Here is a 23,284-nt window from a genome sequence, read left to right on the forward strand (position 1 = left end):
ATATATATTATTATATATATATATATTATATATATATATATATATATATATAAAAGGGTAGTTTATTTACCTTGCTCCATGTAATGATTAATATATTATGAAAATTTTTCTGGACTGAGCCAAGTCTGAATTAAACTTTTGTTACCGAGCAGAAATGTAAAGTACCTAAGAGTAGGTCTGAAGAGGAACTTCAATGACATTATTTGAATTCTAATTGAAGGCTGGATTTTCTATGTTTTTTCCTTTTACTCCTCTTTCTCAATTACTGTTCAATAGTTCATTACACAATGTGCATTTCATAAAAACTATGTAGAGTCTTAGTCCATTTATTTTAATTAATCTTTAATCTATGCAGAATTCTTCCTTCAAATATATGCACAAAAATGAAATGCAATTGTATTTTCCTTTACGTAAAAGTTGAAAAATAGATCATGGAGTGGCTGAATTGTCCAAGGCCATAAAGTATATCCACTGAGTTATGATCCTCAGTTGAGCCAACTGAGCTACATTCATAATATTTTTTAACTTAGACTATGTAGTATCACTTTGGTTAGGCTTTATTTTTGCACAATTATATATTTACACCACTTTGAATCCAAATCTCATTTTTCCCCCACTGCATCTCAAGGGCTGTAACAAGTGCTGCTCATTTTTGCTATCTCAATAACACTTTATCATAGAATCATGTGCAAACACACTGCAGGCAGGCCTTTGCATTCAGATATTTGGTAAATTCTGAATGAGAACAGTGAGGCTACTGAAATTTTCATGCATTATGGTGGTCCGTACATCATCAAATGTCTTAGATAACTGGAAAAAGTTCGCTGAGATTGAACAATGTAGAATTAGAGCAGTAATCACAAATAAAACAGAAAACTGATCAGTGACTGAAGATGTACAATATCAGTATACAATTGGGTAACATACTGCAGAAAGCCTTCTTGTCACAAAACAGCTACTGCCAAGTGTCTAGTTGTAGATGCAGGAGTCAGTTGAACAAGCTGGAAACATTTGTATTGGCTTTGAATATCTGCAAGGATAAAAGATAATATGCAGAATTGCGCTCTTATGCATGAAGTACAGATGTATTCTGATTTATGAAAAGGAAAAAAAAAACAGAAAAACAAGTCATGAAACATTAGTTGATGTGTAAAATCCTGGAAAAGCTATAAAATAGCAAAAACTTAGCTGGACATATGGAAACATAGATCAGTCAGTAGTTTGTGCCAGGAAAAGATAGAGAATATAATTTCCATTACTGTGCTTTCCATCATTAATACAATCCTCTGTGAATTTTTTTAGGATTTCAGTCTTCACAATGTCGTTGGACAACTATAATATTATAATATTTAATAATAATAATAATAATAATACATTAAATATAGTTATAACAATGATTATAATAATAATTATAATATTATAATGTCACAATATTCACTTGGACAAACAATGTTGCAACTATATTGTTATCCACAATTCTATTGTCTTAATAGATTTTGGTCTTTTTCTCAGACCTCATCCATCACTGAAGGCTCATGATGTATAAGTACTAAGATATAATAATGATATTCCAGTTCAAAATCTCAACAAATCTTTACAAATTAATTCTCTTGAGACTCAGAGAAGAAAAGCAATCATGTGGTGAAGCTCTGACACAGAATACCTGTTAACTGTGGGCTGGCCAGATGATCAGTTTGTCTCATTTGCTGAAGAAGGATAGTAGTCTCACACACACATCTATTTAAGTTATAGAACCAGTAAGTAGGACTCTCTTACCATCTTAATACTTAGCCAAAGGAGACATTCATGATCCACATATCCAGGAATTACTGCAGAATTAAATATGCTGTTATGAGCTTCTGGCTTAATCCCAACAGACAAAATGTTATTTCTTTTTTTGATAAAGGAATGTTGTTATAATATATTAATGCAAGTCTAATTATCAGAATTCACTAATTCCTAACTACCTCTTTAGAAGGGATACAGACTCCTTGTATTTAATGTCTGAGCTTAGGACTGGCATTTTTGTTCTTGTTCTGGTCCATGGCAGCTGGCAATAAAAATCATGCATTAGTGTTCTGCTTTTAAGCCTGGAGTATCCAAAAGAGCTTTCAGTGCTGTATCTGAAGAGATGCTTTATGTAATTATTACACTGGTACAGGCACACCTTTAATTTATGTGATCAGAGAAAGACTCCCCTCTGCTAGCATGATGCCCCAATTTATATAGCAATCTCTAGTCCTTACCGGTTGCACTGATTATCTAGTGTACTTTTTCCTTAATATCTAATTTCAGCTTTTTAAGAGACATTCCTTTTCACTCTGTTAAAATACTGGACTCCTTTTCTTTGACACTGCTTCTTTATCTTATCTCCAGATAAACAGCTTCAAATAAATAGGAGGAAAAAAGTCTAACAAAAATGCGATCTTGACTTTGTTCTGTCACTGTTTTACTATAACAGATTTTCTTTGGAGTAGTACCTTTCTCTCTGGCTGTTACAACCTAATGCATGTCCAGCAGCTACCTGCAAGCTTTGCTACATCTTTCCAGCACTATCACTTCCTATGCACTGAGCTAAAGGGACCTGTTTTGTCCTTTGGCAGTTCAATTCAGGGGTGATTTTAGCATTGTTTATTGGTTGGTTTTTTTTTTTAATCTTGAGTTCTTCTTAGTGTTTCCAACTCTCTGTTGTGACTTTTTCCTGCAGGTGATAAAGCAAAAATAGAGTAATTAAGAGATGTTCCAATAATGGAAAGAAACATGACTCCCTTCATATGAAAATGTTGGAAACACATTAGTCCCACAGGAACATCACTGTATTAAGCCTGTAATTATGAAATGCTCCCAGCATTAACTTTGACTTGCTGTGTTGTAAGTTTCTAATGCACAACTCTTTAACCACTCTTTCCCATCCTTTTTTCAGTTCTCTAAAAGCAAAACTTTTTTGAGTGAAAACATTGCCCATATAATGTCCATCATTAACTTTATTCTACTTTGCCTGAAAAAATCATTTTAACATGTGGGACTGCAACAGAGCAACTAATGGAGAAAGGTAGAAATAATCCAATAATAAAATCAAATAAAAAATAGAAAGAAAACCGAGTTAAACAAAGTGAAAGTATTATAAAGGCTAAGAGAGAGTTGAAACATATGTGATGCTTGTAGGCAGATGAAAGAGACAGATGAAAGAGGCAGAAGAAAAATAGAAAGTTACTCTGTAGGTAAATAAAGTTACATACACAGAAAAGAATTTGGAAAGTATTAGGCAGTGGGTTATACTCTCAGCAAAATCTAATGGATGCATCAAACTGTTTCTAGGAGAAAGTATTTTAAAATCATATCTGTACAGTTTCATGTGTATGTCCACATTTTCTAAAATGTCATTTATCTAGCAAAAGAAGGGAGAAAAACTTTTTGGATGTAAATGGCTCCAACTGTAACAAAAATTAAAGTGGAACTTTGAAAATTTTAAGTCTAGATGTATTTAGATACGCTGCAATTATTTAACTCATGCCAGATTCTTTTATGTTTTCACACTGAAGATAAGTGCAAGCATTTTCACCAGAATTGTTTCTGCATTTTTAAACAGAAGGAGAATTGGACTTCTGCTTTTTATTGTAAGTACTGAATGTCAAATTGATGAGTTTTCCTTACTGTTTTATTCCTTTGGGTCGCAACAGACTGAAATAAACTGAAAGCATAAAATTTTGGAAGGTGAGGTATTCTCTGCCTAAGATGGCTAATATTTTTTTCAAATTTTTTTTTTTTTCCTTTACTCTTGTCAAAGATGGAAGTGTTCCATCTGTTTTTTAAATAGCACTAGTCATATTCTATCTGATTTTCCCTTCAGCATTAGTACCCATTATATGATATCTAATTTCTTATTTCGGGTACATCCATCATGCCAAATTCTCCTGTAAAAAAATCCGGTATTATTACTTCGATGATGTCTGGCGATCAGTCTGAAGATTGGTTTTAAAGTTTTTGCTCAAGTATTGACTGTAAAGGGATTCTTTATGTCACTTTAAAATAGGAAAGGAAATAGTCTGAACAAAAATTATACCAGGGGTTTCAGAGCTGCTCAGTGTGCCATTTCTGATAGGAAGATGGACTTTCACTAATGTAAGGCAAATATAAAACAATCTCTAAATGGTCTTTGAGATGTCCTGATGCATATAAAAAATCTGTTAGAAATTACCTTAAGATGAAGAAATACCTTGTATGTAACAAAGCATTTTTCCCTGATAGTATGGCTTTGTCTTAGCCCACGTGAGAGGGTCTCATCTTTCCTTTGGAATCCTTTCTAGAAAAACTGGATACATCTCCAGGGAAGACTGGATCCATTTGGAGGTTTCAGGGTACAGAAAAAGCTGCACATGGGCTCCAAAATCCGAATACAAATGGACTCTGCACTAGTCCAAATTCTTGAAGATATTGTTTGTAATGATTTAATGGCCTTTAGCAAAAGGAATTCAGATATGTAACTCCTTCCTAAAACTTGTTTTGTGCATGGCCAACAGCAGATACTTGCTAGAAAAAGCTACTTAGGTGATGCTTAGTTCTGCAAAATAGTGATACTCAGGCTGCATTTTAATGGCTAGACTTAGTGAGCGCACCAGAATTAAAGCAGGTAAACAGCTCTCTCAGCCCTTGGCATAATCAGCCTGATCTTAAATTCTGAAATGAGGCAAAAGCAATAGGAAGGCTTAACATCTTGCTAGTAAATTCTAAACTGCTAGTGATATGTAATAAGGCAGCATGCCAAGACATGTTCAGCTGTTTAAAAAGTTCCTTATTTTGAAGTTAAACAAATCAAATATATGGGTGATATTACCCGGCTGTAGCGTTGTATTGATTTTAGTGTGTCTTTTGCTGTTTCTTTAGTAGATGAGGTTATAAAATTGCTTGAGAGAAATCTTACACATTAGATAGGTTTTAAATTTTGAATGATACTCAGCAATCTCAGGTAACTATTCACTTCTAACAGACAGTGCCTCAAAGCTGGCTTAATGCAACTGCATGGCTCACCTGAAACCTTTCGATTACAGACTACGCAAGCACAGCATTGGAGGCCCATAATGTAAACTTACATTCCAGTTCATCTAAGACTCCTTCATCAAACAGGGTGAATATTTACATTCAGACCAATGTGTCCCATATGAATGTATCCCATATGAATCTGCCATATTATAATCAGAAAAAAAAAAAAAAAAACTTGAGTTATATAAAGTTGTATATAATGAATTTAGTCTTCTTAAATATTTGTACAAGTGTATTTAAGCTGCTTATTTGACATACTCTTCAACTCAATCCTTAAATGAACATACACTGTGTCAAAATGACACCAGGTTTTTACATAGGATGCTCCTGAAAATTTTCTCACAGAAATGCAAATGGACTTCTAACAAACTGCTGTTTCTTCTTGAGGACAGTCTTTAATAAGTGGGATTCAAGATTGTTATCATGAGTGTGGCCACACACAGATCACAGACCAATTGATACAGCTAAGCTCACTGACTTATTCTTACTTGATTCTGACAGAGAGAGAATATAGTCCTGGCAAGCTCTCTGCAAACACAGGAAACCTGAAGTCACTTCTACAGCACTGAGGATACTGCAGCCCTCTTGTCCCTTTGCTGTGAGTTACTTTCTATTTTCCTCACTTCCACCCTAGCATGTTAAAACTCTAGAAAAAACTGTATGTGCAGAAATTTTTCCTATTACATGTTTTTATTGTGGATGTACAACGCAAAGTTGAGAAAGAGGGAAAAAAAGGAAAAGCTTAAGTTCAAGACAAAAATGAAAAGGAGGAAAATATTGAAGAAGCACTCTTAAAGAGTTCAGCTAATCTGCTGCATGGTCATTTTTTCTTAGCAATCTGAAGACAATTTTTCAAATCTAGCAATCAAAATTTGCTATTTCCTTTAGCAAAGGAACATATTTTCAGCTTGTGAGGTTTGTTGTTTTTTTTTTTTCCACAGTTTCTGCAATGAGATTGTTTTTATTAGCTTCTCTTGACTACATTTTTTATACAGAGTAACATCTCATTTACAGAGAAACTATATAAATAAAATTGATGCTTAAAGAGTCTGTGTTACATATTTTTGTGAAAACAGTAAATCTGAAATTTTTTTGTTTCTCTTTGTATTTTGTAGATTTCCAAATAAAAAAATAATAATAAAATAGCCTTTCTCTATGTACACAATATCCATAAAGATGCAAACTCTAGAGGAGTCATTCATGACATATTTTATTCAATAAATAGATATTCAATTAGATCATCTAATTTATTTAGTAAATAGATAAAGCCAGTTTAGAATGTTCATTTGAATTTTTTTTCAGTAAATATTTGTCAAATGAGGCATGCCCCTTATCAACAAATCATTTGCATTTTGCTGTCAATCGTCATATATTTTGAAATTAACTTGCATTCATTTATCAGAATCATAAATGTTACAGTGAAGGTGACTTCAGATTTTTACAAATATATATATCTTCTGCATACAAAGCTGTCAGTCCTTGCAGACATAAAGTATGTTTTTAATATTCCCCTAGAGTAAGACTAGCCAAAGATGAATCACTTTAATGGAAGAGTATCAGAGGGCACAGCAAAGTCCATTCTTTTGGCTGATGAGGATAGTGTTTTTCATTCAACTGTCTGGCATCTCTTCGTGCCATGATAAATGTTGAATGCTGCAGTTGAACCATCCTGAAATTTCAAAGTGATTTCAAGACATCAGCAAGCATATTTTCGTGATATTTTTGTGACAGTTGCAAACATTAAAGAGATAAATTGGAATGCAACACAGGGCAAAAGCAACTAGTTTTACTCTCCTTTCTATTTTTTGACCAATATAGAGTATCACAAACTTCTAGAATAAAACAAAACTACTGTTCATGCAGTTTGAAATTACAGACATTCCAAATAACTTCATAAGTCCAGCATCAGTAGTCAATGGTATGAGGAAAAGAAATTAAAATAGTTCTACATTCTGTGCTTATGGTAATATCAATGAGACTGCAGGTTATAGTTTCAACATTTGGTAATGACAAGTTGTCCATGTAAGTGCATGCTTATCTTAACTTATGCCTCATCACTGATTATTTTATCACTTTTAGAAAGAATGTATCTATAAAATTAATAGTGGATCACACAAATGTTTAGCTTACATGCTAAGGTGCAGGCAGACCTCACATAAAAAAATTAACATCATTCTCCTCAAGCGCAGCTTGACTTCTGAATCTCATCTATATCTTCATAATAATCAAAGGCTCACATTTTTACAGTCTCTGAATTTCTAGGCAACTGAGCAGCAAATATTTTAGAAGAAAGTTGCTACTTTATAAATAGATAAATGGAAAGATGGATAGGTAGATGAATAGATAGATGATAGATAGATAGATAGATAGATAGATAGATAGATAGATAGATAGATAGATAGGTAGATAGGTGGATAAATGGTATGTTGGGTCACCTATCTGGGACAGTGAAGTCATTTGTCTTCGTTGCCATTAAAAGAAGAGCTACCAAAGATACTAGGCACAATGATGTACAATAGTGATGTCTCTAAAGAGACCGCTGTCACTCCACTGGAGAGGAGTTCTGTACAGGATAGAAATACCCTATCCCAGAATATACCTAGTACAGCATATGTCTAGCAAAGGAAATCCTACTAAATGGTGAGCAATGGTGTATCATCCCTCAGCTGAGACAATCTAATTCAAAGGAGATGGACAGAGCAGCTAGTGGGATGAACAAAGAGCAGTGTGGATCCTTATAACCCAGAAATCAAGTGATGGTGTATTGTATATCTGCATGGATATCTGTGTGGTCTACCATTTACTTATGCTTTGGATTGCATAGTGGGCCTTTTTGCATTGGACTATCCATGCCTGACCAATATGGAACAGAGATATGTGGTCGGATATCTGGAACAAATTCATGCATAGAACAGCATATGCCTGCCATGTATCTGGCCATCAGCCCATGCAGTCACTAGTTCGTATAAGGTGGCTGGAAGATTTTCCAACAGATAACATTGCCCAACGGCTACATAAGAAGTTGCAATATGCTAGACTGAAAAGAATGTAAGCAGCAGTAAGAGTATGAGGGCTGCCCATTTTAATGTCAGATATCAACCAGGCATATCAAGATTTCAAATGCACACTAGGATGTGACCAAGACCTTTGCCAAAAATAACAGCACATCTAGCCATCTCTTGCTGAGGTGGCAGATCGATTACATAAGCCCCCTCTCTTGATCTGAAGGGTTCAGGTGTGCCTTGACATGTATCAACACAGGAAGTGAATTAATGGAGGCTTATCTGGTACCAAAGCAAATCAAATCTCCACCGTTTAGACATTAACTAAATTAATGGCAGCACATGGACTCTTCAAGTCATCAAAACTGACCAGGGTGCACATTTCACAGGAACAGTGGTAGAAGAGTGTGCTGAGGAAAACAACATCAATTGGCAGTTCCATCTGCCATATAATCTGACAGGAGAGAGCCTGATAGGGCAGTATAATGGCTTTCTAAAGGCCACTCTGAAGACTGACTCCCAGTCCTTGCAGGGATGGATTAAAAGACTACACAAAATTCTGAAAGACCTGAGTGAAAGACCCAGAGATGATAGACTCAGTGTCCAGCATATGTTACAAATATATTGGGCCTCCCTGCTTAGAATCTAAATTAAGGGAAGTGATATAAGATTGAAATTCCAAGTTGGAACAATAAATAATCTTCTGCTCTCCACCCCTGAGAATTTAGAACATGGAACCCACAAGGGAAGATGGCCTTTGGAAGTGCAATTGGGCCCAAAATGGTGTGGACCTTTCGGACCCTGAGGTAGATCATTAGAAGGGGGTGGGATGGTAACACTATGAGTAATTGACACGTGGCCATGACAAATTATATACATACCCCAGTTTTCATTGTGAAGGCGACCCTAAATATATTTATATGTCAGATCAGAACCTCCCACTTTGTTACCTGATATTATTATTCAACAGTCAATATCAGTCCAAAGGGTGTGATATAGAAGGACCAGACGTCCCTGTCCAGGCAGAAATTTTGACACAAGATAGGAATACTGCATGTATTTTACCATGGAGGGCAGATCTGCCTCTCTTAGTGCCAATTAAACATCTATTGAGATCCATGGCCCACCAGGGTAACTAACAGAGGCAGAAGCAGCAGATGTTCCTGTTTCACTGAAGAATTACCACAAGAATGGAGGCACATTCTCATAACACTCTGAAACCAGAATATGGTAAAGTATAACTGAGAGAAATGCAGCCTGAGAGAAAAAAAATACAACCAGTTTACAGCAGCTCATGGAGTTTTACTTGTCTTATGGTTTGGCTGCTGTAATACCTTGTTGAAGGATCTTTCGTAGCATTGTAGTTAAAAGGCAACAGACAACACAAAGGTTAATCTACCATTTTAACAGTTATTTTTGTCTTCATTGGGCTTATCAGGTTTTTCCAGAGAACACAGAAAATATTCGGTCTTGGACTGAAGGAGGTGATCATTACTGGAATCTAGTTTAAGACATTATGGTAAATTTAAAAATTTTAATAATTTTTTTCACATACGTAATATTGCTCTTGAAATTATAAGACAGTGAATATCACAACAATATCACAACAACCTGGCAAAACAACTCACAAATGGGCTATAAACTAGGAAATATTCTAGAACCTTTCTAGAGGGAGATCAGTGTTTTTAAATTGCGAGAGAAGTTCCATATAATTAACTAAACACAAACATTTCTGGCTCTCTACTTGGTAATAAGTAAATATTATGGCTACTTAAATGCCAGCAGCTATGTGTTGTATTATTAACCAACAAAATTGTCAGATGTTAAATGCCCATTTCAGCAGTATAAATGAAGCCCTAAACATTTGAGAACCAAATAGATATTGAGGGGAGATTTAGACTGGATATAAGAAAGAAGTTCTTTACAGTGAGAGTGGTGAGGCATTGGAGGAGCCTGCCCAGAGAGGTGGTGAATGCTCTGTGCCTGCAGACATACAAGGTCAGGCTGAATGGGGCTCTGAGCAACCTGATCTACCTGCGGCATTCCTGTTCACTGCAGGGTGGTTGGGCCAGATGGCCCTCAAGGGTCCCTTCCAACTCAAATGATCCTGTGATTCTATGATTTTAATATACAAGCAGAATTTTACTAACCTACTAGCAAGGAGTCTTAGTCACTGTCAGGTCAGCAACATGCTTCACATAACGTACTAAGTGTTCTCCAAATCGTATTTAGCAGACATATTAATCCAGTAAATTCTAGAAGACTTTCAACATACTCAAATATTATTTTTTCAGCAAAATAGAGGTTGATAGGTATTATCTACATAGAAGATACACTATTCAGTTTGGATATTTGGATATTTGGATATTGGATAATTATTATCGATTCATTATTTTATTGTCTATATAAACCAGCTATATCCCACCAAAATCCAAGTTATTGTTTTGCATCATGATATCTTTCTTCTTAGGTGAAGTGTCCACCATTTTTGAGGATTATCCCACAGGTCCTATTACCTAACTTTGAGCCTGATGGTCTGTGAGCTTTTCCATGGTGCATGACAGGATAGGCATTGTCAGCCTATCATATAAACCTCAGATTCTTGGAAATAATATGAATTCACAAATTCCCCTCACTTCTCTCTTCCTGTCTATTATGCTTCTCCAACTGACATTTTCTATATCACTCCCAGCCATTACACTGCTCCATAGATGTTGTATGTGAGCTGTAAACACAGCTTGTGATGCCCTGGTCCTGAGGGCTTCTGCTTTGTTGGTCATCTACAGTGCTGAACACAGTGGAAAGAAAAACTGAACAAGGCAACAGTATGATGACCCCTGATCAATTGGTCTGCAATCTGCTCCATATCTGCTACACTGTTTTGCAGCACTTTTTGTCTCACAAAAAGTGTACAAGCTGATATATCACACCCAAGACCTGAAATGACTTTCTACAACTATAAGAGTTTTCAATGCAAAAAATGTACTTTGGACACTCTGTACAGACACCACCATCTAGCTCAAATGAGGTGCAGTGACAGCATGCTACTTAAAGATTATTTAAATTAATAATATAATTTAATTTAAAGTTTATTTTTCATTAATCAAAAGCAAGATTACAAGAATGAATTTATCATATACAGTTGTTACTGGTAAATAGCTAGCAAGCTTCAGTGTGAACAGTCTGGGGATGATGTAAAGAATAGATAGAAAGTTATCATTGATGTGGAGAGGAAAGTTTGTACATGTAGATTTGTACACATCATTTTCTTGCGTTACTAAGGGAACTTATGAATTTAAAACCCTTTTTCATTGCTATTTCTTCCAAGGCTCCAAGTACGTATGTTGGTGGTGTGTAGTCTGACTGGGCTGTTTATCTTGGAGGATTCAAGGAGCAGAACTAGTGCGTTTCATGACAACTAATTAATGCAAAGAGATAGCTCTCTTCCTCAGCCATTACGGCAGACTTAAGCAGGCTTTAGTGTCATATATATTCCTGCAGTTCTGCAAATTTTGGATTTATTTTCTTCCCTTCCTTAACCAAGTCTTCTAAAGTACATCTGCAAGTTCATGCTGTACAATATTATGTTCAGAAAAGTATAATTTTCAGTGAAACACTAAAATTTTATCAGCTAAGTATGCCTCAGCAAAATGTCATGGAATGTATTTTACATAATACTATAATAAAATGTTGCAAAATACTTTACAGGGTCATGAAATCTCTAATTGCAAATTATATGACATTGATCAAACTTTGAAGCACACTGATTTTGACTCACCTGAGTTTTCTCATTACTCAGAGAACACAGCTACACCAAAATGTTTTCACTGGTGGAACTGCCAGTGCTGAAAGACAATGCAAAGGAAGAGCAAGAGAAATGAGATTATAAGAATATGTTTGAAAAAAGAAGAATGTTGCAGGGACTGGTCATGGAAGATGCGTGTCAAGAATATCGTATTTTTTGTTTTACATGTGTCCCACGGTGAAGAGCCAGTGATACCAAAAACCCCTTTACCTGAGCTTGATATATCACTCAGAGAATTCGGCATAAAATTCCTAAGTTTCATTTCTAAATTGAATTTATATTCTTAATCTACATTTGTTTTCAGAAGAGAATTAACTATCAACCTATATTTCCTGAATAGTTATGCATTTCTAGTCCTTATCCCATGTCCTCGCTTCCACTTTCAATTGTCTCCAAATTTTTATGCATGGCTGAGATTCTCTTTCTTATTTTCTTACTATGCATAGGGTTAGGAAGTCACTTGTGTTCACAGTCACCAATTGTCCACAAGATTATATTCAACCTTGACAGTACTTTTGTATTTAAGTCCATCAGTTTTACTGTTTCAGTCTATTTTGCTGAGAATCTTGTCCATTTCTCTTCTGCTCTTTCCTCTTCAATAGTTGATATAAAATTTCTTGCTGACAAATCTGCCACCTTAAGCTACAGACTCATGCTAAATGATCTCATAAGGCAGATGATGAATTGTTCAAGTTCACTTCAAAAATTTTCCCTAATTAACTTAAATAAGATTAACTTCTAAATCTCTAAATTAGGAACAAGGTTTTCCATTGTACTATGAACTTGGATTGTTTACAGTTGAGTCTCCAGAGAAATATTCTCATTATTCAAGTCAGGATAATACTGGAAAAAGAACCTGACATTTAAATTAATCTTCTTTTTAGTCAAGGCTATAAAATGTTAATTTCACAAATTTGTTTGTGCAAAATCTCATTGTGAACTTCATCTTCTGTACTATTGCTAAAACTGAAATTACAAGCTCAGCAATTATATTGAAATAATCAGATCATTAGAATATACTTCTCCACTTAATCATTGTTGACTTAGATTGTCACAGAAATCATGTACTGGTTTACATGTACTTGTGTGATCAACAAACAGCAAGAAATCAGATCAATTTAAAGAGAATCATAACAGACTAAGAATATAGATTTGTTTCATTCTTTTTACTGATTTCCCTTTTCCTTTATTAGAAAATAGAACAAAACAAAAATTCAACAAAAATAAATAAATAAATTCCTACGGGAAAAATAAAATTCATATATGTTCTTCAAAAATAGAAACAAGAGGTTTACAGGATGCTGTGAAAAATTGGTAGCTGGTTCTTTACTAGGAACTGTCAAAAAGTGTCCCTGTAAAGACTTCAGAAAATAATCCAGAAATATAATGGTGAAAGTTTGGCTCTGTGAAAATAAACTCCCAAAATTATGAAAATAGTGTCTCTGCTTTGCAGTAGATTTTCTTATTTTCTGCATTTTAGTTAGTCTGCTTTTCTTCTTAAAAAAAAACAAAAACTTAAACATGGCATGAACTTCTCAATGAAATTGTTTCTAACCTCTGGAAAGAGATATGAACATATTTATATCCAAAGACAACTGTGTATTTAGACGTGCTATCTTTTTTTTCCTATTGCAAGAAAATCAAGCAAACAAAGATGCATTCTTTAAACTTTGTACCTTTTTGTTTCAATATACTACTGTTGAAGTTTGCACTTTCTGTTAGTAGAGTTGTATCTTAAAATTACTGAAATGAATATCCTAAATAAATTATTGAATCAAAAAATGTATGAAATATTTAAATTAATTTTATTATCATGTCAGACATTTGAAAATTTATATTTGCCATGGCATTTGACTATACTTGCAATGGCATTTAGAAGCTGTATGTCCAGTATGGATAAACCCTGGACAAAGGTCTAGACTGTAATTTATATTCACCTACGGGGATGTGAGGAAGAGTTGTTTAACTACCAATAATTATTCTGAGCCCATTTTTTCCTGCTTATGCCAAAACTAGAGATAGGAATTTTCATGGGAAAAAAAAAATCTTTATAATGGATCAGAGTTTTCATCATTCCATGTCCAGCTAAAACTACCCATGAATTATCCATGAAACCTATGAGCAAGATCTATCTCAGGACACAATGCCTGTAGTCTAGCCCTGAAACTAGTGAAAAAATGATATAACTAGTTTCATTTTAGAAGATCTTTTATTCCCAATTTAACCCAAGTTTCAGCTGTGTACAGCTGGATTAACCAAAACAAATCTGTGTGATTCTGAGCAAGGCTTAAAATAGCTTGAAGAGAGATTAGGCTCAGTCATTATATATCACAAACACAGAAATGTAATTGTTCTTCTCACTATTAGATTCTTGAGTCTGAGTTTCTTGGCTTTTTTCAGTAGTAAACCCAACAGAAATAACCTTTGCTGAAGGCTGATGCTGGTCAACTACTCCAGCTGAAGTAAATTCAATTTCATTCAGGGAATCTAAAAGGTGTAAAATTAAAGGGAATTTTATTTTTTTTTCAGTGTTATAAATGCTTCCTGTCTTCTTCTCTATTATGTTTGGAACTTGAGTCTCAGAATTTACAGATGTCTTTGCTCTAATGAATGTATTCTTTATACCAGTATCCAACTTAAATGACAACCATGTCATTTACAAGTTTACAGCCATAGATGTAACCAGTAAATGCTCTATAAACCATATGTTAGGCCAAACTCAATGAGAGGACAACATTCTCTGATGGACTAACCAAGTGAGAAAACTATGATGATCGAGTCACAATACTAAGTATTCTCTCAAAAACAACCAAATGATGGAGAGACTAAGAATATTTAGTGTCAGTCAGAAGCAGTCCATTTTCATCAAATAAGAGGTGTATTTAGGCCTAGCTGCAGAATTCTTTGGACCATAATTAATATTGTAAAAAATAATTTTGTCTCTCAAGCATTATTTTGAATTTTGACATCTGTCAAGTGATTTCCTCTGATATTTGCTGGAATTTGGACTTCTCTGTTCTAAATCAGGGTGCAGTCAAAGTTCATACGTGGAAACAACAATAACATTAGAGTCTTCAGGTACTAAGTTCGTGTAAGAAGGGCTGATTGCTTTTGGCATTTCTTCCACTGCATAGGCTCTATGTCCTGTGCAGCTCTACATCTCAGGTAGTTCTAGGGCTTGTTCATTAGTGCTAAGAGCTCTTGAAGCCAAGGCTGAGTCTTGGCCAGTGTCAACTCTTCTCCTATTCAGTGATAAAGGAGTGAGGCCACCTGACACATCCTCTTTCTCACTGAGTTGGTATTGCAGAGGTGTCTGTCATATCAGTGAGGTAAGCATGAATCATAGTAGGTAACCAGTTCCTTGGATCCTAAAGAGTATCCTAAACGCAAAGAAATATCCAAACTACCTTTCCCCTTTTAAGTCTGCCCTTATTTCGTTCATTAACATGACTACCCTAAAGGCAGCAACTCTTCTAATGCTCTTAAAATTGAGCTGCTCTGCTGATCTCTTCAGTGTCCAAACCGAACTACATAAAACATGGATGCATTTTCTAAAGCCATACCTAGTAATTATTGTCGACCATCTCTGTAACCTTTCCTCTAGCATTATTTCTCCCTTTGCTAACAGTAACATCAAATGTTTTATGTCCCTTCCATTCAGCTGGCCTGATTTCTTTCCCATGTATGTGGTACATTGTTCTTCAGGCTGAAACTAATAATAAAGCCTAGGACATTAAAGTATAAAATATTCAAAACTAGAAACAGGAAGAGCAAGGCAGATGTTCCAGCTCATTAAAACAAACAGTAAAACATGGAATTTTTATTTGGGTTTCAAGTGAAATTGTTTCATATCAGCTTCTTGGAACAAGTCATGTGGAAACAAATTGTATCAACAACTTTCACAAGTTCTACAAATGAAATTTCTCTTTCTGTAGCTAAAGAAAGAATGCAACCATTTTTCTAGTATTAATAATGCCAATCATGTCTGTGCCATCAGCAGGAACAGTATGACAACAAAGACAATACTAATATTGTTTTAATACATCTAATGAAGGATCTCAAGGAGAATAGAGAGCAGGAAATACCCTGACATTCTCCAGAAAATTTTACATTTCATTCTATGATAGATATCTTCTCCATAGCTATTTTATTTGAAGAAGCAGCCTAAAAATCCAAAGATCGTGGCTTTTCAGATAACATGATAGCACTGAGCATTTTTTAAAATTTTATTACAATATTATTATCCATACTAGACAAATTGATTTAAATAAATCTTTCATTATTTGAAAACACATCAGGGTGCTTGCATGCAATCTGTTTTTTTGCCAAAAATACAAATATCAGACAAATGATTACAATGCAGAACTGATTCACTTTCCTGACATTCCCAATATCTCAGGTACCACAGGTGCATAGACATTTTCTTCATCATCTGCCCTTGATTCTCATATCAGTAGTGTTATTTAGAAATAATCAGTGCCAACAAAGCATCCAGAAATAGGTCTGATTTTAACAGAAATGGATTTGAATCTCTATTCGGTCCATCACGAAGAACAAAACGGAAAGTGTTTGGATGCTAAATTGTAATCTTCTGTGTATTTCTGTGCTCCTCATCCATACTAAAGCAAAGGAAGATCTTCACTCAAAGGACATTCACATGAAGATTTTGGAAGAAATAGAATGCATTTGCATCTAAAGATACATGAGGTAAATATTTATTTTGAAACATTTTCAGCTCCTCACTTTTTGTGAAGAAAAAAAAGTAAAGGAAAAATTAACAGCAACTTATAAACCCCTTGCCTCTTTATATCATAAATCCAGTTATAGTAAAGCAAAATTTCATGTTTGATAATTATTTAACAACCTGAATGAAATGAGTTGAGCTGAGCTCAGTACCACAATGAATGTGATATTCACCTTACTTTAAAACTGCCTCTTCATAAGTCTCATGAGTGAAACAGAAATTAAGACAAACTTTGAAGAAATTAATTTGATGGATAATTTTCACTTCGATGAATAAACTTCCTTTTCTTTGTCCTGGGGACCATCAATGTTTCAACTGTATAAAGCACAGGCCTCAGCTTATTCTGGTTTTGGTTTGGGCACAACTTAGCTAACAAGGCATTGATAAACACGCTTCCTGGATCAAGCACCTGCTGCAGGAAGAATAGCTCTGTTATGTGCCTGGATGGCACAGCCATGAGTTCTAGGGAGAGGGCTATTGGCATACTGAGGTATTTTAGGGAATAAGCACAAGTTGAACTGCATGTGCGTGGAGAATTTTAACACAGTGTGTTGGTCACATCCAAGTTACAACTCATGTTTGAATTTCGAAATGCATTTCACAAAACAATTACTTGGTAACTCAATCAGAATTTCTTTACACACTGGATATGTTTTAAGTGCATTACTGTTTGCATTACTGTTTGAATTATCGCCTGTTTGAGGAAATATCTGAGTGGTTTGGAAATGAGAAATACGGTCCTGGAAGTGAGAAATCTGGGGAAAGAGCTATGAACAAATATTTTCCCTGAGACTGGCAAACACAACAGATGGCTTTAATGAGAAGTAAAATGAATTTGCCTCAAACTCCTTGTTCCTTTCTTCAGATGCCTTCATATTCAGAAAGAAAACTCCATATATTTTAGCCAGCATTTATTCAATTTGTGATTCATAATCATATTAGGACAGAACAGGTGATTTATTCCCATTCACTGAGATAAAAGTTGATAACAATTTTAAATGGCCTATTTAAAGTGATTTGCTGCTTTTCCCCAAGCCATATTGTCACTGTTCCATGATCTCTTCAGAATCCCAGCAGATGGGTTGTCTTTCCTCTACCCTGGTTTTTAAGGCCAATCTCTCCAAACACTTGTGTTCTCATTTCCTGAGCTGTGCTGAGGATCATTGGAAGATACCTCTGAGTTTTTAGATATTTTTTAGAGAAACATGCTATGCTTATGGACACTGAAAATCAGGACCAGATTTGTTTTTTTAACATAGTCAAAGCAGAAGAAAAAAGAAGATAAAATCAAATAACAATGTGTTATTGGTATATTTTTAAAGAATTAAAATGGATAACATAGGTCCAAATATTTATATAGTCAAATGATAAGATCTTTAAGCACCCGGCAAGCTATTTAGAGCATGTGGATTGAGCAACCCAATCTGTGTGCATATACTGCATCTTCAAATTTAATTCAAGGCTGTAAACTTCAGTATGAAAAGCAGACTTGCTTATGTACCCTATTTCCTGCCTAGAATTTCCCTAGTGTGTAATTGCCAACTAATCATTAGCCCATTGTAAAAGCCTCTTTTCCTCCTAGACAGACAATCTGACAGACAGTCCACATTCAGACTATCACAAAATATATAACTTGACAACAAAATATTATTCAATCACATAAATTGAATTACTTTAAGTTCATTACTACCTTTTGTTTGTAACCAGACAAAATGGTAGCTGATGTTTTAGGGTTCTAATACAGCATAAATTTCCTTCTTCCTTGTTCTCCAACACCTGGCCCTCCTGAACCTGAAATCTTACTGAATCATACTCTGTAGATCATCTAGTCTATCACCCCTGCTAGAGTAGGTTACACAGGAAAATGCTCAGGCAGGTTTTGAATACTTTCAGAGAAGGAAACAGCAGAACCTCTCTGACAGTTTGTTCGAGTGTTCTGTCACTCTCAAAGTAATGAAATTTTTCCTTATCTTCATGTGGAACATCTGTTGTTCCATTTGTTCCATTGCCCCTTGAATGGGGTGAAAAAAAAGCCTGGCCCTGTCTAACTGACTCCCAGTCCTTTGATATTTATAAGCATTGATAAGATCCCCCTCTCATTCTTCTTCTCTCTTGTCCAGTTTGAACAGTTTCAGATCTCTCAGACTTTCTTGATAAGGGAGACTCTCTAAGCTCCTAATCACGTTGTATATTAGGAAAAATTATTCTCAGAAAGACTAGTGAAGCTGCCCAGGAAAGTGGTGGAATCACTATCCCTAGAGTTCTTCAACAAAAGTGTAGATGTGGCACTGGGAGACATGGCTTAGTAAACACAGTAGTTGATGATCTAACAGGGATGGCCAAGGTCTGCATGATATTATTTTAGTAGGGAAAGTTAGATAAGATGATTTCTGGAGGAGTCTTTAGTATACCTATTTCTAACAACAACATAATGTCAGAAATAAAGAAGTCAGTGAGGATTCATTTTTATTTATTTGATGGAATTGATGGTGGAGGAGAGGCAAAAAAATTCACTCTGGGGGTAAAATTATAAGATATGGAAGTGTGCTAGCATCATTTTTTGTAGGAGAGCAATATTTTTAATGTGAACATGGCAGCATTCAGAAATTCTTACTGGTTCTTGCCACTTCCTGCCACCTAAATCTTGTAATCTGTAAAAACTGTTACACAACTGTTCTTTTTTAGGCAAAAATATTTGAAACACTCCATCAAAAGCTCATATGTCCTTCCATTTTAACCTTCTGTAACTGTATCAAACTCTAGATTCTGATGTCTGAATTTTCTGGAAGTTGGAAGAACATGCATTGGTACAAGTGAGGGGCTGATATGCTGGAAAGGAGCTCTGCAGAGAAGGTCCTGAGTGTCCTGATGGACAACAGATTTGCCATGAGCCAGCAGAATGCCTTTGTGTCCCAAGAAGGTCAATGGTATCCTGGGTTTTCTTTGAAAAAAGCATTGTCAGCATGTTGAGGGAGGTTATCCTCTATCTCTACTCTGACCTGCTGAGGCCTCCTCTGGACTCCTGCGCCCAGTTCTGGGCTCCTCAGTTCAAGAAAGAGAAGGATCACAATGGGGAAAACAGAATAGAATCAGTGAATCATTATGGTTGGAAAAGTCCACTGTGATCATCTAGTCCCATCATCACAGAATCACAGAATCACATAGATAAATAAATAAAATCAAATAAAATGTGTCTCTCTCGCTAGCCTTCTAAGATTTCTCCTGTTGCAACATCCCAAAGATACTACTTATTCAGAGATTACTTTGCTTCTTTTCTTAGGGTGAATTTAATCAGACTATGAGAACTTGAATGTACCGATTTTACATAAATATTCCCTGAACTGATCTCTTCTCCTCTCCAATCCAGTCTGCATACCAAACACCTTGTTAAAATTCGTTTTTTAAAGTATCTAACACAATTTACCTTTTCCATGAAGATAAAAGCTAACAACTCCACTTTCTCTATAGAGCCTCTTGTTCAATCTTTTTTCTCATTTTCCCTTTTGCTTCTAATGTATTCACTGGAAGTTTTGTGCTTTTCATGTCCGTTGCTACTTGCAACTCATTTACTCTTTTTCTTATTTTATCTTGATACGCTTGTAATTTCTTTGTGTTTGCCCTTATTTATGTATCAGACTGGTTTTATCAGCTTAACTAGCAGGCATTTCCTTGCCCAGCCTATTTACAGAGAAGCAGGCTTGTAATGCTTATTTGAATGGCTCCCAGGACAAGGCTGTGATTTCTAAGGAAGAGGCAACAGAAAGCAGCTGGTAAAAAGTCAGTGTGTAACCTCTTACCTTAAGCAGCTATTTGCAGAAATCTGTACTTGTTCATGTCCAGAGAGCCTCATGGAGCAGAGCAAGATGCAGGGGATGCTGACAGTATGATGGAAGTGGAAACTGAGGTCTCAGTGCATAGGTTTTATTTGTTTTCACATTTTGAGCTATTTACTTGGTCTCCACAAATGTTTTCCCATGGCAGTGGCATTTTGGCTATTGCTGGAATGATCTAGTTCAATGACCACAAAAATCAATGTGAGCATGTTTGTGATGACCTCATGAGCACTGCCTTATTCCTCTATTGAAAAGGGCAAAGGTCCTTGGGACAGTAGGGAAAGCAAGGCATGTACCGCATACATGTCAGACACTATTATTCTTGCCATCTAGTTTTATTCCAGAATAGCAATACCAGGATCTATAAAATGTAGAAATGCTGAAGCTAATTCAGATAAATAGCTTAAGTTTTGCTTTTTGGTGGGAGAAATTCACTCTCCTCCTCTTTTCTAGAGTATAATTCTTAAGATGAGCCCGCTTTCTCCATTTACTATAGCTGTAGCTAACTAAATTCACTCAGATATAAATACACAGAATGGATTTATACTGGAACACTTTTCCTCCAAACCACTTCTAAAAGTTATGAAAAGATTCACTTCAGACACTTGAAGTTTCTGGTGGAAGATGGCAGCAATCATTCAGAATGTATCATGTATGCTCTGTCATAACAGAGAAGATAAATTTACCATTTTACTCTGCATTTTTCAGAACTAATATTGGCTTTTTAACTGATGTTTGTATAACCTTTTGCTAAAGACATATCTTGTTTTTTACTTTTCCTTCAACTTCTCTAATTTACTCCAACTCATAAAGCAGCTGTAAAGATGGATATTTTTAAAAAATGTATTTTAACTTTTAGAGTTGGGAAAAAATAAAATTTCTCTGTCAAAAATGCTCCTCAGGTGCTAAAGATAAAATCAAGAATCATTTTTTTTTTCAGTATTACATTTTATTTACCTTTTGCTTCAGGATAGATTTCTACTGACAACACATCAAAAGTAAATTAGCAATAATTACCTATGCACAGTCAGTATTACGGAGATTATAGTTAAAGTATTGCACTATGATGAAGGAAGTTGAGGTCCAACTTTTATCTCTGCTAAAGGTCTGTTTTGCAAGGTTTATTAGAAATCACTTTCCCATTTTGACTTGGTTTTTCCTTATAGTTAAAGAAGGATGTGTGGGGAAGATGGTATCTGTGAGCATGCATAGCAAGACCATCTATGATAATAGGATCCTGAAACCACCTGGAGCCTGCATGCATTTCTGCAGTATCACACAAGAAATAATCCGTGATAAATTTAACTTGCTCTCTCCAAAACCTTTGCTGAGACAGATTTTGTTATGTATTATAAATGCATTGCAGACTTCATCATTGCCTCTATCAGTAGTCTTTTTTTTATTCTTCTGGGCTTTGAATGTTATATTGAGCTGCCTAGATTCACTAGCATTGCTTTGTACAGCTGTTAGCTGAAAATACAGTTTCCTGGAGCTGGCTTAATCTAATCTGCCTTGATTATGTTCCAAAACAAGAGAAGGAAAATCATAACAAATGGTGGTCACATACTCATTCAAACCACTTAAGAAAACAGAGAATGATTTATATGGTCATATACATTCATCCCATCTAGGAGGAGAATTTTCACATCAATTTGATGGCCATCTAGCCAAGGAGAACAGGTTGTTCTCAATGCAGTGCTAATTCTGGCAAAAGCAATAAATTTTAAGAAGCATTTGTGGAAAAACAGTCTCATCAATAAAATGTATGCTCTAAGAAAGAAAGAAAGAAACCTTTAAGTCCTGCAAAAATAAGTTTTAAAAGCTAAGAAAGGGGAAATATTTGTTTTCATAGTTATCATGGTTGTATATTACTTCTTTTTTTTAATTAATATAAGAGAAATACATTCAAAGGAAAGGTTTCAGATGCACATATATATATGCAATAGTCTTTAAAAAGAGAGAAAGAGTGAAGGAAAACAGGGAAAATGAAGAGTTAGAGAGTCTAAGGCACTATAAAAGCACAGTCCTATCTCATGGGTTCTTCCTAGTAGGGCAGACTCCTCTCTTGGACAACTATTCAGAAAGCATTTGTCTACTGAGGGAATTAAGAGGAGTAGTCCTGGTAGTTTTCTTCGTTCTTGTGGCTTTTACCTTGGAGATTAGGCAGACTAATTAAGATCAAAGTTATTCTATTAAATGAAAGTGGATGAATTTGTATCTTGGTTCAAACTCATTCCAAGTATTCTGATCTCATTTTATGGGATATAAACTGGGATAAACTTAATGATATAAATCATTTATGTTCTCTGCTAGGGTAAAAGGGCATCTGGTCCCATGAGTTTGGCCTGTGCTCCTTTTCTTCCTTTTATCATTTTTGACATTAAGAGCTCTCACTTTTACACATGATTACATTTATTCCCTTTTATAACTTATGGGGAATTGATTAAATACTTTTTTCCCAGGCAGCACTTGAAATATGTAAATTGCTTTTCTTCTTCAGGAGTATTGCTTTAATGGGGACCTACAAAAGCTCTATCCCCTAGCAACAGCTCTCTGCAAACTCCACTTATAAATCAGTGCCAGATAGATGGAGCACATGGATATTAAATAGGTTTTATTGGTCAAGTCCAATTTTTGTCCATGCAAAATCCAACTTGATTTGTTAATTAATTCAGAAAAAGAAAACATTTCCCATCTTCCTTTTTCTCTAATACTTATTGGTTGTCTCCCAGTAATCTCAGAAGTTATGAACACTTTAGTAATAATGAAATGCTATAGAATAAAATATTAGATATCTATTTTGAAGACTTGGTGAGATCTGAGTGTTTCATTAACAACAATAATAGTGATAGATAATTGC

General features: G+C 35.1%; 1 long non-coding RNA gene across 2 annotated transcripts; it reads right to left on the minus strand.

The window, feature by feature from the left end:
• Positions 1 to 66: 66 nt before the first annotated feature.
• LOC104911968 lies at positions 67 to 20,510 on the minus strand. Of its 2 annotated transcripts, none has more exons than XR_794316.3 (4): positions 20,389 to 20,510; positions 11,821 to 11,887; positions 1,777 to 1,829; positions 67 to 1,030 (listed from the first exon to the last, which is right to left on the minus strand). It is a non-coding gene; the product is annotated as an uncharacterized LOC104911968 (long non-coding RNA). The 2 variants fall into 2 exon arrangements; XR_004160954.1 differs by having other exon boundaries at positions 1,777 to 5,179.
• Between the last annotated feature and the right edge of the window lie 2,774 nt (positions 20,511 to 23,284).

Source organism: Meleagris gallopavo, chromosome 1, assembly GCF_000146605.3.
Source record: "Meleagris gallopavo isolate NT-WF06-2002-E0010 breed Aviagen turkey brand Nicholas breeding stock chromosome 1, Turkey_5.1, whole genome shotgun sequence".
Classification (NCBI taxonomy): Eukaryota; Metazoa; Chordata; class Aves; order Galliformes; family Phasianidae; genus Meleagris; species Meleagris gallopavo.